A 17,890-nucleotide genomic window follows, 5' to 3' on the forward strand; every position below is an offset into this window, starting at 1 on the left:
GGGTTTTCAATTGTTAGCAATAACACCTTAATGGAATCTGGAAATTTAGTCCTTAACCCATGGCTAGGTGTTTAAATGTCCTTTTGCCTGGCCTGAAGTGAACTGTCTTCTCCATCCTTTCTCTGGCACCTTCACCCCAATCCCACCTCCGAGGGTAGCCTAGGAGGCCAGGGTGGGGTGGCACCACTATAGGAAGAGACTGGGTAGCATGCAAGTAAAGGATGTCAAAGGAGGTAGGGGATGGGTGCAGGAAGCTCTAAAGAACAGAGACCTCTGGAACTAAACTGAAATCCAACCTCTGTCATGGTCGTGCCCTGCACCAGAGCATGGGGTGGGCATCAGCATCCCAGTGCCCCCTCATCAGTCTGAAACATGTCGTCTTGTCCTGGGCAGTAGAGATCTGAGCTCTCCCCATGTGATTAATAAAATTCTACTTAAAAAGTCAAAGGGTAAGAAATTCATCTTCATTGTGCACTTACCAGCAGGTCTTGGCACCATGACAGTTCATTCACTCAGCTCATCAAAAACATTTTTCTTTAAATGCACTCCAACTTTGGGTACTGTTGGCTTCTTATTTATAGAGCTGTCTCTACAGTGTTTCTTAAAGTATGGAGCCCCATTACCTGGAACATGCTAGAAATGCAAACTCTTGCACTCCACCTTAAAACAAAGAAAACAAATGAACCAAACAGCAGTAGACTCAGAGACACTGAAGAGTGACCGGTGATCACCATGGGGGAGGGGTTGGGGCAGGTGAGTGGGGAGGAGGAGGTGGAGATAAAGGGGCATGAAAATCTCAATCAAATATAAGCTGGCCACAGGGATGGAAGTGCAGCCTGGAGAATACAGCCAATGATTCTGTAACATTTTCCTATGTTGACAGATGGTAACTGCACTAGTGGGGGTGAGGATTTAATAATGCATGTAACTGTTGAACCACAGTGTTGTATGCTCGAAACCAATATAATATTGTGTATCAACTATACTTCAATAACAAAAATAGATCTCCTAATCAGAAATTCTGGGTTTGGGGTTGAACAATCTGTGCTTTAACAAACCCTGCAGGAGAGATTTTTGAGGCACCTTAAGTTAGAGAACCACGGCATTGTTCTAGAGACCATAACCTTCAGTCAAAAAGTCTGTTGTATTCTTTTCTATGTTGTTTATTTATGCTCTGATCTTTTTTAGTCTCTCCTTCTACTAACTTTGGTTTTCACTTGTTCTTCTTTTTCAAATAGTTTTTTATGACATTAATCTTTGCACTTTTACTGGAAATGAGGTATTGCTTCTAGTTTACAGTCTGGGTAGGGAGAAGACGTTCCAGGGACTTTTGCTTAGTCATCCTGCCATAATGATACCCACCCTATGGTCAGAGAGCAATCTGGGGATAAAATGAGCCCACTATGTGTAATATTTAGACTAAGCCTCTATTATTTGATCACTAGAAGCCCCCACTTTGACTATTGAGTCACAGTAGCATTTTGAGTCCCCAGGAATTAGCATCATTTCAGAATTATTGTCTAATAATCCCCCAAAGATCAGGACATTATTCCCCAGTGCACTCTTACTCTAATAAATTGCCACTGGGTTCTTTTTTATGATGCATATTTGCAACAGTGACACAGGGTCCTTGCTCAGGGTTCCTTGTCCTCTCCTTCAGTCCAGTGGCTCTGTGTGTCTGAATTGACTGAGGCCTGGGACCTCACTGAGAGGCCATGATTTCTCACTGGGCTATAAGTCAAGTCAGAGTTATGGCTCCAGATTTAGAATTCTTCCTAGTATATCAATCAAGAAATATATAAGCAGGTTACCAATCTATTTAATTCCTTGGGACACTATGTTCAATTAACCCACTGTAGAATACCTTTGTGGGTCAAAGTAATTTGGTTACTGATACATTTATGCTACTCTTTATGGTAAACATTTCTACCTTTTATTTGTAGCTAAGTGCTGCACTTCATCTAACACCTTAACAATTCACTCCTGCACATATTCTCTGGAGTGTCTATCCATATGTACTGGCAAAGTCTTGCAATTATTTTGATTTACAAGCAGTTTCCTCCTGGGTTATAATGTGTCCTGGCTCCTTGAACATGGTAAGATTTAACGATGGGTCTAGTGGCAACAGAGGGTGGCTGTGGTGTGTCTTGAGGGTAATGAGAATCCATTTTCGAGGCTTGCCGCAAGTGAGGTTATCACAGGGTTTGCAATCAAAGGGAGACTATTGTCCTCCGACAACTACAGAGGAAGGTCATTCCTTTGGTAAGAAAAGCTCAGAATGATATGGGAATTCAAAATCGCCAGCGTTATTTGGGTCCAACCAGTTGTCCCCATTGTAACTTTCATGATGCCACTCTTTCCCAATCAGTGTCCTAAATTTCACATGGGAAACTTGTCAAGACTTTGAATTTAATCATTGCTGCAACTCAGCAACCCACATAATTAAATGTCATATTTTATTTTAAGCAATATCTGTGAAAAAGGAGATATTTTGATCTTTATTATGTCTTTCCTTCTCCTAACTTTGGTTTTCACTTGTCCTTCTTTCATGGAAGCTCTCAGACAGAAACTGAGAACCTCAATCAAGTTCCAGTTCAGAGGCAGAAACCGCATAGGGGAAGTTTAATATAAAGCATTACTCACTATAATAGGAGAATATGTAAAGAGAACACTAAAGATTCTCTAAGGCTGAGAAAGAACACCTGAAGTAGGAACCTACAAGAGATGTCCCCTCCCCAAAGCTAGGATTTAGACCCTGCTGGAGGTCAGAAGTGTGGTTTCAGTCCTTGGGACAAAGTCCCTTGGGTTGCTTCAGTACCAGGCAGGCTGGAGACAACCCTCTGGGGTTTGGCTGGATGATGCTGGGGATGAGCAAACCAAGGGAGCCAAGGGTGGACGCCCACTCACCAGCAGGGTGACTCGAGGCCTGAGGTGCACACTGTCTACGCTGAAAGGTCCACAGCAGGGCCATCACCTGGCCAGGGTCACAGCTGAGGCTGCAAACTTGCCAGGGGCCGAGCATGTTGGGGAAGAGGCTGGGGAAGAGGGCCACTGAATTTTCCTCTTGCATATCACCACAGCCAGGTGATAGGGGCAAGCAAGAAAGAGAACGGCAGTGCTCCAGTGCCAGAAAGAGAAGGACTTCCTCCTGAGACAGCCTCCCACCCCCACTGCTCTCCATTCACAGAGTTGAATTCAGTCTGCAAAAGGGAAATGCTTACTAAGGGTTTAGTTCCATTACCACGGAAGCAGTTTACAAATGGTGGATTTAGAGCTGAGAGGCAATAAATTGATAACTGGCACAGATCCCTATCTTTGAGTCCCCTTTCCTGCTTTGAACTGGACTCTTATACTTTCCTTTGCTTCCCTCCTCCCCTCTCCAGTCCACTAGGACCTTAGTCCAGCCACACATTCAACTATATACAACTCCTGCTCTAGTTTTCTAAGTCCAAGTCCAATAACCCCATCACCAAGGAAAGGTTTAGGATGGAAGCGGGGAAGGGAGGCCCAATACATTTGCTTATTTTTTAAACATAAAACTTAATCAGATGATATTGAGACTAAATGCAGTGGACAAAATTTAGTTGTGATCTTAGTTATCTTGTTCTCCTACTCTTGTATGGTACCACAGATAATACTATTCTAAAGAACTGCAAGTTATTTTTCCCATTCTTTCTGATTTGCAGCAACAATAATTGGAATTTAGCCCAGAAATATTGTTACAATTACCTGGTTCCCCAATGGCTTGTGGAAATATAATCATTTTATCAAGAGGGATTCTCCTAATACTGGCTTCTTGTTTACGTAGGTCCCCGAGGACTGGCAGGAGTGTTTCCCACTCAGAATCTGTGCTTGAGCTTGCCTTAATGCAAATCATTGATTAAAACTTACAGGAATTGTTTGTGGGAGGTCATCAATGAAAAGACCTTATAGAAGATGCCTATGACAAGTCTCTTCTGTTAAACTGTGTTCAATTTCAACTACTAGTAAACACATTCCAATTTCTGAGTCAATAAGCAATATGGTTATTGGACTATTAACCACGGAAACCATTCTTGGACTCCTAAACTGAACCCCTGCTATTTCTATGGGAGCGAATTGTATAGCAATTTCAGTGTTGTGCTAATTTCACTGGATGGTGTCCGACTGAGTTGCTATGGAAAGTAAAAAAACAATATTGGACTCCGGGTACTGTTTTGTGGCTTTTACAGCTGTGGTACTGGTGAGGGTTAAATACACAGCCGTTTTCTTTCACTACCTCTTTCAAGTCACTCACACAGTTTGTGTCAGTCAGAGTTCTTGATTGCAATCTACAGAAAATGTCTGGCAATCCGAAGCCAAAAGGGAATACGTTGGAAGGGTAACGGGGCCTCACAGAACTAAGAGGAGACTGAAGTCCGGATGAGAAGACGGGTGACTACTACAGGTGCTTCTGCGGTTGGCGGCAGACGCTGCAGCCAAGATCATGGCAGACACAGACTGATAACCTGCTGCTAATAGGCCCTTGGGCCAGTCATGAGAACCTGTCTCTCACCTCAGACTCCCTGTTACAGGACAGTATAAGTTCAACTGCATGAACTTGAGACACTGCCTGCCACTGACTCAGGAATTAGAGCAAAGGGGCTCTGGCTTCCTTTGGAGAGAGAGCACTTGTTCACCCCAAAACTGCACGTAGTGTGGGATTACTAAAAGATTTCAGGGACTAATAGGAAGTGAGGACTGGATGCTAGACAAAGAATGACAGAGGTCTCTCAAACAGTGTCTGTTCATTATACCCCCTCTCGGGTGACTGGGAGATAGAGGTCCCAGGAGCTGTTCGTTTAAGGCAGGTGTGGCATGTATACAAAAGATCAGTTGAGGTAAAACAATTTCAAAGCCTCATTCATTCAGTCAGCCAGCTGGTCAGCAAACTAGTGATAAGCATGGACAAAGTGCCAAATCCTGTCCTGGTCAATTAAACCCCACTGGCAACCATTCGCACATGCCTGCCCTTCTCCTTTATTCCTTTCAGATTTTTAAACATTTATAACATGGAACCCAGCTCTTCAGTTATTTAATTTATTTGGGTATCATTAATGTTCCTTTCTTTCCCAACACCCTCCACTCAGGCTCCTCGTGTTGTCCAGCCTTGGCCATTTGGGAGCTGGTTTGAATCTCTGCTCCAGGAAGAAGAGGAAGGAAAATGAACTAAATCCATACACATCTCCACGACTACTTTAAACAGTTCTGGTGGGATATTTTAATGTAGGACATTGCAAAAAGTATGTTTTATGGATTACTTTTGGATTTCAGGGACCCCAGTTCAGCTTCTGGCTGTGCTTTAACTAAGTGCATGAGCTGCTTCACTGCTTTGTGAAACATGGTAAAGTGTAATGTGCTCATATAAACACTCACATGGATGCACACATGCATGCTTATATAGGCACAAAAGATAGTAAAGGGGAGCAGTTAAGCAGGTGGGTTCTGGATTCGGATGGTCCTGGGCTGAAATCTGGCTCCACCACTTACTAGTTGTGTGACTTCAGGAAAGTTACTTATCTTCTTTATGCATTAGTTTCTGCAGATACAAAATGAAATAATTATAGTACATTTTTTGCAGGGTTGATTTAAGACTTAAAAGATATAATGCATGCAAAGCTCTTAGTAATTCCTTAACATTCAACAAGCACTCAATGATAAATAGTAGCTATTATTATACACATACATATATACCTATATTCTAGAATTACTAGCTTTGTAACCTTGAATAATCCCCCTTAACCTCTCTGAGCTCCCTGGTTTGTTGTCAGGATTAAAGAAAAAGAGTAGCTAACATTTACTGAGGCCTTATTTCTTACATGAAAGGGCTTCACACCATCTAAAGTACTATGAGGAAGAAGATATTACTGTGCACAGCAACTGGGCAGAGGGTTCTCAGCAGAAGAATGAAATTCGCAATCACCTCTGATTAAAATGCCACTTGGGAAGTGCAGACCTTTCATTCTGAAATGATCCACATTCCAAACAAAAGGTTAAATAGCAAGTCACCACTCTGACTTTGCAATCAAAGGTAGGATCAATCTGTCAGCCTGTATTTATGAGGAAGAGAGGAAGCAGTGACAATACCCTGAAATAAAGTTAGTTCACCTTATTCAAGAGACACTTTTCTGTGGAACATTGAAAACACATTCTGGCACAGATGAACTCTCCCTCCAGGTAAGAGGGGACACAAAGCCACCCAGGGACAATGCAAGTGTCTGGATGGGGTCTTGGATACAGAGCCTGAAAAGAAAACAGTCGTTCAGTCAGTAATTCAACACGTATGAAGCACTATTAAAATCCAGGTCACTGAGCTAAACTCTGGTGCTGTGGGGGTCGGCACGGGGCAACATCAGATACAGGGACTATTTGTGGAAGCTTACGGATTAGAAAGAAGTTAAGAGAGCTTAGCAGTACCTGAAGAGGGCCAGTAAGCAGGCCATACAAGTGCTGAGAGCAGGATTGCTTGTGTTTGCAGAGAGAGTAACCTTCCTCTTTTAACCTATTGGCGTTCTTTTTGGGAAGGGTGTTGGGGAGGCAACGACATTCACCTTGCACACCTAGATTGCCCTTCCTCTCTCTCCTGGGGAAGAGATTAGTGGCATGGAGCAGCAGCTTCTATTCTTCACTCCAGGAACAGGGTAGATGCTATGACTTCCTTGGGGCCCTTTTTCTCCTGTGAGTTGTTCTTCATCATAATACTAAGGCAAATAAAAGTGGTGGTGTGTTCATCAGAGTTATCTAGAGCAGCAGAACCAGAGGGCACTGACCTATCTAATGTGTGTGTGTGTGTGTGTATACATACACATATGTATAATGCAGAGAGAGAGAGAGTGGTTGATTTTAGGGAATTGGCTCAGGCAATTATGGAGGCTGGCAAGTTTGAAATCTGTAGGGAAGGCCAGCAAGCTGGACATTTAAGTAAGAGTTGATGTTACAGTCTTGCATCTGAAATCTGCAGGGTGGGGCTGCAGGCTGGAAACTCAGGCAGGATTCTGTGCTGCAGTCTGGAGGCAGAATTACTTCTGTGGGAAACTTCAGTCTTTGCTCTTAGGCTTTCAACTGATTAGCTGAGACCCACCGACAGTACAGAGGGTAATCTGCTTTACTTAAAGCCAACTGATTGCAAATGTTAATCACATTCACAAGTACGTTCATAGCAACATCCTGACGAGTGTTTGACCAAACAGCTGGGCTCCAAGGCCCTGCTAGGTGGGCACAAAATGAACCATCAACAGTCGGGAAGAACAGTGATGCATTTTGCTTGGGGTGGTTAAGGAACCTCATGGACAGGGTTATATATGAGATTTAGTCTTTAAGAAGTACTATTACAGGTTTGTTCTCTAAGAAAACAAAGAAAGCAAGACATTCCTGTCAGAAGGAGACACCAACCCACAGAGGTTTGACAAGGAGAGTATATTCCAGCAAGAGGCAGTTCCTCAGTGTGACTGAGCAGTGAAGTCCGAATGGCAGGGAAGAGGTGATCTATGGTATCCAGACTCTCAGTGATCTAGAAGGTCGTTTTCACCAGTTAGAATTTAACAAACAACTGAAAACCATTTAAAATCTTTCAGCATGAGAGCACCACGGTAAAATCTGAATCTTAGAATAATGGTTCTCAAACTTGAGTGCATACAAGAATCACTTAATAGTTGATAAAAATGCCAATTCTCATGACCTTCACCTAGATTATGCTAGTCTATAGGCTCTGTTTGATGTGTAGCCATTGAATAGATCTTTCAACAAGCATCTAATAGTTCCTGTGCAGGTATTTTGGAGACCACACTTTGTGAAGCACTGTTCTACAAAAATAACCGTGGTGATAGAGTGTGAAGTGAACAGAGGGGAGTGAGATGCAGGCTGTGCTCAGTCAGTAGTCTCTGCCCCTGGGCACAACCTCTGCTCATAGGCTCCAGGCTTCCAGGGTTTGAGGGAGTGGAGGCATTCTCTGGAGACAGAGGCGTGATGGGCTCACAGACTGTCTCTGTCCTCACTTGGATTCACTGGTATAAAGTAGTGTTTCATTTGAAACACTATAAAGTATATATAAAGTAGACCTACAAAGTAGACATCTCACAGAATGGTCAGTAAAGCCATCCTTTGACTTTTTACTTAGAATTAAGCCCATCAGATACAAGTCCTCAGAAGGACGAGAATGGAAGGCCAATCAAAGTAACAGAAAATGCACAAAAAGCAGGATCTCTGCTCCCATCCAACTCTGTCTGAGGCTCTGCGCACAGGCCGAATGCCTTCATTCTCCAATAGGATGAGTTTGCTCTCAGATGCGTTGGCTCCTCACACAAGTAAGTTTCTGGTGGTCCTTTTCCACTTGTTTATCCAAAATGACCCGGTGTTTCTGAATCCCAGTGGGGAGCAAGGCTTAGATTCTGGTGGCAACTCCCAGCCCCTATGACTACCAGTGATTCTCTACGGTGTGATGAACGGATCTGTCCCTCTGCCTTTTCCTTATACATATATTCCTGTCTTTCCTTTAAAGTTAATCTGTTATAAGTACGAATTTGAAGGCTTAGACCCACCATCAAAGTTGGTCTTGCTTCCACTGTTCCTAGGTTGTGCCAAGTACCACTTTATGGGCCAAGTCTTGGCCTTCGTCTCATGCCTACTACAATCACCCACCTGCTGCTTGGGCCTTGCTTTACTAACGGGCTCTTCAATTTCTTGAGACTAGAGCTCTACCCTGATTATGTCTACATGCTTGGGGCCCTGAATCCCAGTGTAGCTCTCTCTGCTCCCTCCCCTACAGTCTGGACTCTGCTCCAAGCCAAGGGGGTCACTGGAGTCTGCACACCATGGTCTGACTCCCCACGTGCCTGGTAGCTGGTGCAATCTGATTACAGCCCTTGGATTGTAATACTGGCCGAGTAAAGCCATTTATTTATCTTCTTTCTTGGGATGTTGTAATTTGCATTTCTGGTCACCCCACCCCATATTAATCTCTAGAACAAGCTCTGCCCTTTCCCAGTTCCATCCCTTACAAGACTGTGGAAGAGCTAATACGTTTTGCTTCTAAGCCTAAAATAGGATGTGACACTACCTGAATAATGAAAATGCTGTGGTAGTTCAGATATTACAGTTTAAGGTCATATTTGAAGTAGGCTCACTAGTCAAATTCACATACAATTTCATACAATACCTCAAAGAAAACCCAAACTTGTAGATTGTCTTTCTGAGAAGACTCGATCAGAGCTACTTGTACTCCTGCTACTCCTTCTGGAGCTGAGCACGCACATCAGAGTAAATTATATTCAAGGGAGGAGGAACAGGAATCTCCAGTTAGACTTCCTGGTCTGGATCATGTGCTCCAGCACAAATATTGTTAATAAGATGATGTATTTCCATGCAGTTGTTCCTTGTGCATCCAGGTCTTTGGTTTAGGAACCCAGAAACCTGTGGAGTCAGTGGTAGATTTGGGAACCAAAACCCACTCAGAACTCTAAAACTACGTATGTGAGTGTAATTTGTAGATTCCAGAGCAGTCTTCAAGTTGTGCTGACACAATTGTTTCAAACTCAACATATATGCACCAAGAAAGGCCACCATGTCTTTGATACTACGGCCTACTCATGGTCTTTCTGCAAGGTTTTGGCTGTGTCCCTTGGTCTTTAGGAGAGAGATGATCATCATTTTCTGGAGTCCTGGAGAGGGTATGCAGCAAGGAAACACTGTTAATAAATACTATGAACTCTTTGGTAGGAAGCTACCATGCAAATACTGAATTTCATTATTATTTTCCAATGTTCACAAAGGGAAAACTCTTGCACAGTCCCCTGAGGGACAGGGAATAGGCAACCATTTTACTAGCACCTGTGACACTGCCACGGATGCATTGTCCAGAAAAGCTGCTGCATTTTGATAAACCATCAATCTCAGCTACTGGGCAATAGGTTTCCACCTATGCTGATGTGGAAAATCAATCTTGATTCCCAGAAGGCAGAGCAACTGTTACCAAAGGTCACAAAACAACTGCACTTGCTTTTCTGCAGCACCAGTGTAAAAGAACTTCTACCAGCCTTGGATACATTTATCTCTCTGCTCTGCCTTCAGCTCCTCTCTTGGCCAATTTAGGAGAAGGAATGATGGGCTACAAATCACTGATGGTATGAAAGTCAAACCAAAGGGCTGTCATTTTTAAAATACTATAAAAGAGGTTAAACAGAACCTAGAAATTACGCAATTTCAAAAATTATGCTATTTCAAGTTTCTCACATATCTCCCTCCATTGATTCAACCTAAGGCCAAATTCAATACATTTCAGCTTCCTTAAACACCCTGATTTCTGATGATGGACAATACCATTCTAGCAGAGCACTTATAATCAATTGGGGTTTCATCTGCCTACTTCCTTTACTCAATCCAATAGACTTCTAATTTCTGTCTTTTTTTTTTGCATTTAAGAACATCCCTCCCATCTATCTCTATTTTTCCTTTCTTTCTGATGAAATAATAATCTGGAATTACACCTCGATCATTGAAATAACTCACTTAGAGAATTTCTACTTCAAGACTCTGTCCCTCCAATCTGGTTATTTAACTCACTGTTAAATTTGTGGGCTTGCTTTGTGGCAGGCATTTTTCTCCACACCTCAGAAGGTACATGTTACATCCCCATTTAACTGAGAGAAATTTTAAGGCTCAGGAAGGTTAATTGTGCAAAATAATCAAAGTCACATGCCTCATGGTTAGCAGGTCAGAATTTGAACCTGGACCTGAAGGTGCCAAGGTCTGCTGTTTTCCATCCCACCCCAGCCTTATCCATTCCAATTGACTTCCCTATTGGCCCTCTCCAACAAATAGTTAATTATTTTACAGCCCTCTCAAAAATTTCCACTGGCTCACTCATTGACAAACTTCTGTCTGTCACTAAATAACCTGGTGCCAAAATGTCCAAGAAATCTTATATTCCTTTCCCCTTTTTCAGAAAATTTTCACTTGAAATGTGGTCTACAAATTGCCACATTGGATAGTTCATGTATTTTGCCACTTCTGGAACACTGTTCTCATAATTCCTTCTTAATCTGAAATATTTTCACAACTCCTTCCTGTCTATTCAATTCATACTCATCCTTGACAGCCAAACTTCATCCCACCTCTTCCTAGGAAGTTTTATGATTTTCCTGATGTCTGATGACTTCCTTACTCTGAACTCTGGAAATGCTATTTGTATAGATGGATCCAGTTTACACAGACTTGGTTTCACTGTAGATCCCTCTTGGGGTGCATGTTGCCAACAGATCCTCACTGTCCATAGGCATCTCTTCTGGACAGTATGATGCTAGTGGAAATAATGTGGAATCATAGTTTCCTAAACTATACTTTCTGCATCTCTATAACTCCTTCCTTTTCTCTTGGTTATCTTTTGCTGGTTTCCATGAGGCTCACTCACTCTGAATCCCTTGGAACTCTCCTTTTTGTTCACATTTCCAATTCACTCTTAAATCCAGGTTTTTTCTTTATGTTCAACTCTACTTGTTCCTTCTGTCTTTTTCCAAAGCCTCCATCTTAGTTGAAGCCCTTTTTACCTCAGCTAGAAACAGCTTCTGACATCTAAAATCTTCCTATTTTACTTTAATTTATTCAGTCTATACCAACCAGATGAGTCTCCCTCCATGATGTCTTATTCTATTTCTAAAGTCCTTAGGCTTGGTTCAGCTCTTTATTTCATATTATGTGGTTCACCAGTTTGAACAGGTATCTAAGTCTCATCCGACACCACTGGATTATAAATTACATATGACTTTTTACTTCTTTTATATCAAATGGTTCATGCTTCATAGAAACTTAGTTGTTGCCTGGATGAGCACCATTCTCATCATTTTGCTTCTCATTTTCAAGTCCTGTAGTACACCATTGCCCATTTTAGTAACACATTTCTACTTGCTCAGGCTCACTGTTAAAATCTGAAAGCAGTTCTCTCTCTGTCTTGATGTCTCTCAGTCATACTTTACCAAATCCCTTCCACATTTTTTCCTGCTGTAACCTCACTGTTCCAAGCAAGTGTATCTGTACACTCTTACTTAACCCTTTATCTTATCTAAGGGAGGCTGAATTTCCCTCTAACATGGATATTTGAATCCCTGATTACTATGGGCTGAATATTTATGTCTTCCCAAAATTCATATGTTGAAACTTAATCCCCATTGTGATGGCATTAGGAGGTGGGGCCTTTGGGAGGTGATCCGGTTGTGAGGGTGGAGCCCTCATGAATGGGATTAATGCTCTTATAAAAGGCTGAAGTGAGATCCCTTATTTCTTCTGCCCTGTGAGGATACAGAACAAGATGACCATTTATAAGGAAGTGGGCTCTTACCAGACTCTGAGATTTGCCACAGCACCATGACCTTGGACTTCCCAGCCTCCAATGAGAAATAAATTTTCATTGTTTATAAGCCATCCAGTTTATGGTATTTTCTTGTAGCATCTTGAATGCATTAAGACACTGATGCTTGGGGCAGTGGATTTGACAGCAGTTGTGTGCTTGTGTGTGATGCAGACAAAAAGGATTGCAAACCATAGTGAACGATGATACTCAAGAGCAAAAAGTGTTCAAATTTTAATTTTATGTATGTTTCCCGATGAGTCCATTAGGAAATATCCAAATTGGTACTTGGCTCATGAATTCAATTCTCTAACCAAGCAGAGCAGAGTCATATTTTGTACAGAGGTTTGGTTTTAGAGACAGCATGTAAGGTGGAAACTATGCAGAACGTTCCATAGAAAGTGTTAGACTGACACACAACCTCTCCATAAGTTGGATGTGGCCATTTTTCCTTTTTTGTTTTTAATTGGAAACTGGGCGAAATAACTGGCTTAAGTTTAGGACACATGTTGTAGAAAAGATAACTAGCATCATTCAGCTCAGCAGAATGTTCACATTATGAAAGGCACATGAGCAATGATCATGACCTTGTGAAGAGAAGATTTACATTCATTTTAGAGCATATATTCACTGTCAGGAGTGGCGAGCTCTGCCCACTTATCACATAGCACAGAGACTGGGCTGCTATGTTTTCCAAAGTACCATATAAATCACATAGCAGTTACTCAATAAGTGCTTAGACTAAATTTATTAATGTCATCCTTGCATTTGAAAAATCAGATTCCTCCCAGATCTCTCCTTCTTTCCCCACCTTTTATCAAGGCACCTGACTGCAGACCCCCGACTCAGGGCCAAGCTGGGCAAGAATATTTCCTGGGTGTTCTGGGGTGATGGAAATACTCACACTCACTTTCTTCATTCAAAGCTAGAGAAAGAACTGAAGGCTCACCCAATTAGACTACATAGGAAAGCGCTTGCTAAGGAAAGAGTAGTTTATGGAAGCTGCCTGTGATAAAGCTCTTTAATAATATCACATTTTTATAGGTCCTAGAAAAAGTACATTATCCTTATGTGAGTGATAAAAGCTCATGGAATCTTTAAGTTTCCTAACTTTGAGTAGTATTCATTTAGTGATCACACCCTTAGATTTTCATTAAGGTAGAAAGAAATGTATACTCTTATTTTATCTGTATAGGCGGTCCCGAATTTACGAATGGGGGAGTTCCCAAAATTTACTTGTAAGTGACTTCTTTGGAATTTGGAACTATTTCCCCATAGGAACAATGTAACTGGTGGTCTCTCCGGGCCCAGGCCACCCCCAAATGGCATATTAAACCCATGACGTAGGTGAAATTGGACAGATTAAAAACCCTAAAACTTGAGTAGCACTAGATCCAGCCTTAGCTCGCTGAGACAAACACTTGGCATACAGCCCCCAAAACACCTGTTGCTGAGCCTGGAATTCTAAGGCGAACAACATTAGAGTCTGGCTGGAGGGTCCCTCTGTTAGGTCACAAGGCAGCAGGAGAAAAGGCTCAAAAAGAAGCTAGAGGTTTGAAGCAGAAGCTGGAGATGATCTAGTACAATGTAAGGGATTTCTCTTGCATATAACAGGTGCTCAAAATTCCACAATGGAAAGAAATCTCCCATTCTCTTGCTCCATATTATTTTCTTCTCTTGAAAGAAGAGAGAGTTTGAAATCTTCCCTTTCTAGTTAGGGGGCCTTAGTTACTTTTCAGTGGTTGTGTTTCCTCATGTGGCAGATAGCAAGAAATAAAATTTAGTTGACACATAGTAGTCTTTTAATACATGGTAGCTAGTGTTATTACAATGATATAAAGTCTTTACCTACTAAATTGTATAAAAATTTTAAAACCTAGACATTTTTCATTGGCAGGCAGCTTCACTATTGTAATACTTCTTTAAGTTTATGGATTAGGTACTAAACCAATGTACAGGCAGCCCTGGAGAGGAAAAGAAGAATTACTCGGAATGTGAATATGCATATTTCAGTAGCCTCACTGAGGACAATGCTGCTGCCCTTGCTCATGATGAGCACTCTCTTCAAATCAAAGAGACTGCCCGGGTCAGAATACAGGTTCTGAGCTGCTCCTTCATTAGGGGCCTGGGTGGACTGGAACACTCCATCCTCATGAGGTGGCCTATCAACTGAGATCCTTTGTGAGTTGAAGGCACGGAACCCCAGTCATCGTCAACATGATCTTACCTCCTCCACTGACCTGCTAGATGATAAATCCACACTCTAAATCTAGCCTTAGGGAATTCTCAGTTTAGCTTCTTTGTCTTAAAGGCTTACTGAAACTTCCCTATCAATTCAACCCTTGGTTTCTGATGGTCCTGTGTTAGGGAGTCCTGGAAGTTAACAATTGTTTCCTTTCTTGCGTGATGTCTTCTGCTCAGAATTCTCAGTCTGGCTTCCTTATGTTCCATCAACCTCTCCATTCCTACTATCCTCAGAGATGGGGCCACTGCAAGAACAATAAGAACCTTAGAAACTGACTAATCACAGAAGTGCAATCCTTGAATGGAAGGAATTTACAGTTGTGCTCTTTTTCCACAGCAAGAGAAGGAAAAGTAGGAGGTTCAATGAAGTAGATGTTGGTGAGCCAGCCTTGTTTACTGTTTTAAACTTTTACAGTTGATAACTGAGGATCTCATGTGGTACCTAGATGAAGAGAGATGACAGATCTAGTCATGAGGTGGAGCAGAATAACAGACAACCTACTGCCCATGGGAAAGTGGACTCTAATTCTACTTCTACTTAAAGGTGTGACCTTGAGCCAGGATTCAGTCTCACTGGACTTCAATTTCATTATCTGAAATAGAAATGATAATACCTGTTCCAACTATCTCTGTATGGTTTCCTGGGTTAAGTTAAATAATAAGACAATAATGTATTTTAGAAAATACATGTCATATTAAACAAGCACAAGAAATTACAATGTTGAGCATCCCCATCATTATAAGCCTATTTCATAGCCTTTTAGCTGCTCTGAAGACAAATGCCATGCTGACCTCCACATATGCCAGTTACTTTCCCAAAGGATACACTGACCTTTTGGAACCATTTTCTATTTCTTGGTCTATTGCCTTCTTTGTTTATTGGCTCATGCCCTGTCCTGTCAACAGTAATCAGCTTTCAGCTTTATTTCTAAACTTATAATTCCACTTGTTTTTCTTTTACTATATATTGGCATCAATCCATAAATGTTCATTGAGCAAATACTATACATTAGAAACTTTATAATTCTTGGGAATGCAAAGACAAAGAGGTGCAATCCTTGAATAGAAGGAATTTACACTTGTGCTCAGTTTTTCACAGTAAGAGAAGGAAAAATAGGAGGTTCACTGGGATATCCTCAAGGGACACATCCGGGAACAGCTTCCAATTCATCCATTTATACCCTATTGGTAGGAACCAGCACATGACCCCTATACAGCAATAAAGGAAGCTGGGAAATATATTCTTCTTGTGTGTCCAGGAAAACAAAAATGAGACAGACGTGCTGACCACTTAGCACTGTCTATGCCATATGATCCTCTAATAAAATATATTGGCTGTAATATGTTCACAGTGTAAGAGAGCAAAAAGGATGCAGTCATTTAAATCTGCTGAGCTGTTGGGCAAAATGACGTTAAAGTAGAACCTTGAAAGACTAGTACGCTTTGCTAGATGAGCAGAGTAGAGGAAGGGCACTTTTCACAGGGGAATGTTATGTTGCCATGGTTGAGGCATAGAAATGCATATGCTTTTTGGCAGAATAAAAGGTTTATTAAGTGGAATTGCAGAGCTTCATAGAAAATGGCAAAATGTAGAACTGGAAAGATAGTTTGAAAATAGACTTCTAAGGCTCTCGAATGCCAGGTTGGAATTTAAGTTCATTTTGTCATGCCTTGGGAAGCTATTAAACATTCTTGATGAGAAACTTTGATATAATTTGAAGAGGAAAAGTCCTCTGATGGCAAAGTACAGGGGAAATTGTAATGTGGGAGACTAATTAAGATGAACAATACCAGTGGCTTTCAGAGCTAGCTGCACACCAGAATTTCCTGAAGAGATTTAAGAATACAGATGCAAGGGCCATTCAGTCAGAATTTCTGGGTCAAGTACTATATTTTTCCGAGCTGCTTATGTAATGTTCATGTTGAGCACAGGTAGAGAGTCACTATCTATACCAATGAAATTATAAATGCTCAAAGAGCAGTCTTGTTTATTAGGAATTTTTAAATTCTGAATTTGGCAAATAAGACCATGGTACTCCAACTGGGTGACTGATGCATATTTATGGTCATGAGTAGAGTTTTTCTAGTTTAGGCTGGTATACCACCTCAGTTTGGGCTCTATTCACAGGGATAAATGAATCCAGACAGCAGTGTACCCTCCAGGGGAATACTTACTATGTCCAGATATTGAGCTGGACATTGAAAATGTGAAACTACTACTGATGTCATTCTCAGATGTACTTTGTATGTGCATTATTGGATATCATCGAGTGTAGGATTCATTATCAATATCCAAATACCATCTAAAGTCTTGCGTGTTTTGAACTAGCACCTTTAATAACATAAATATAAGACTCCTCAGTCTACGTCCAAACCATTCTGACTCTCTATCAACTTCTTCACCCCTTCTTCCTCCTGGAACTTATGGGGCAGTTCCAGTTCACACCCTTTACAGCTCCTGGGTTCTGGGTCCCCAACCTCCCGGGTCACCACCTTCCTTTTCATGGTGGCACAGCTGCCACCCTCCCCCAGGGTGATCACCATCAAGAAGAGATGGCATGCATTTTCCCTTTAAGAATGGGGTCCTCTAAGTCTGGAGTCCTGTCTGGAAACTCCCTCAGCAGCTGAGGTCTGGATGTGCTTGAAGTGGGCCTTCTCTCCTTGGTTAACCCTTTATGTCTTCAACTTGTCTCTTTGAATGGCCCTGGCTGCCCTGTTCTGCTGGATAAATAGTTCCCAATATCCATGTTTACCGTGTGGTCCTGGAAGGTCTCTCTTTAGCAACTAGACCCATTTATAACTAGCCTGCAGCCTTACTCTCAAAAGCAGTGTCTTTAAGGAGCTCAAAGGGAGATTTGCAGTGCTGGACAGCTTAAAAATACTGAAATTCCCCTAAGCTTCTATAATTTCATGAGGAATCTGGCCTGTGTTGCACCACGTGGCCTCACACTCAGGGCTGTTCCCTCCCTGAGAGGATGCTGTGCCCAGGTGTACCAGCAGGAGATCCTTCACCTCTTCAGCATCCAAACAGCAAGGGTCACACTCCACTCCACCTACCTCCCACTGGTCACAAGAATGTACACACACTGGCTGCCTAGAACACCAATAGGCACCTCCAGGTTCCCCACACCAAACAGGCAAATTAAAATACAATAATGCCCCTGGATACAGCTATGTTTCTCTATTAACAAGCCAACCTCTTTTGTGAGGCTGTTGGGTATTTTAAACTTCATACTATAAAGTGTGGGGACTTAATGAACATACTTTAAATAAAACATGGCCCCTCCATTT

The 17,890-nt window shown here is 41.8% G+C and overlaps 1 long non-coding RNA gene across 1 annotated transcript in view; it reads right to left on the reverse strand.

The window, feature by feature from the left end:
* Positions 1-1,042, reverse strand: part of LOC130680419 (uncharacterized) — a 29,833-nt gene extending 28,791 nt beyond the window's left edge. The window contains exon 1 of the long non-coding RNA XR_008993419.1: positions 480-1,042. This is a non-coding gene — a long non-coding RNA (uncharacterized LOC130680419). The remainder of the gene's footprint in view (positions 1-479) is intronic.
* Between the last annotated feature and the right edge of the window lie 16,848 nt (positions 1,043-17,890).

This window comes from Manis pentadactyla, chromosome 13 (genome assembly GCF_030020395.1).
Source record: "Manis pentadactyla isolate mManPen7 chromosome 13, mManPen7.hap1, whole genome shotgun sequence".
NCBI lineage: Eukaryota > Metazoa > Chordata > Mammalia > Pholidota > Manidae > Manis > Manis pentadactyla.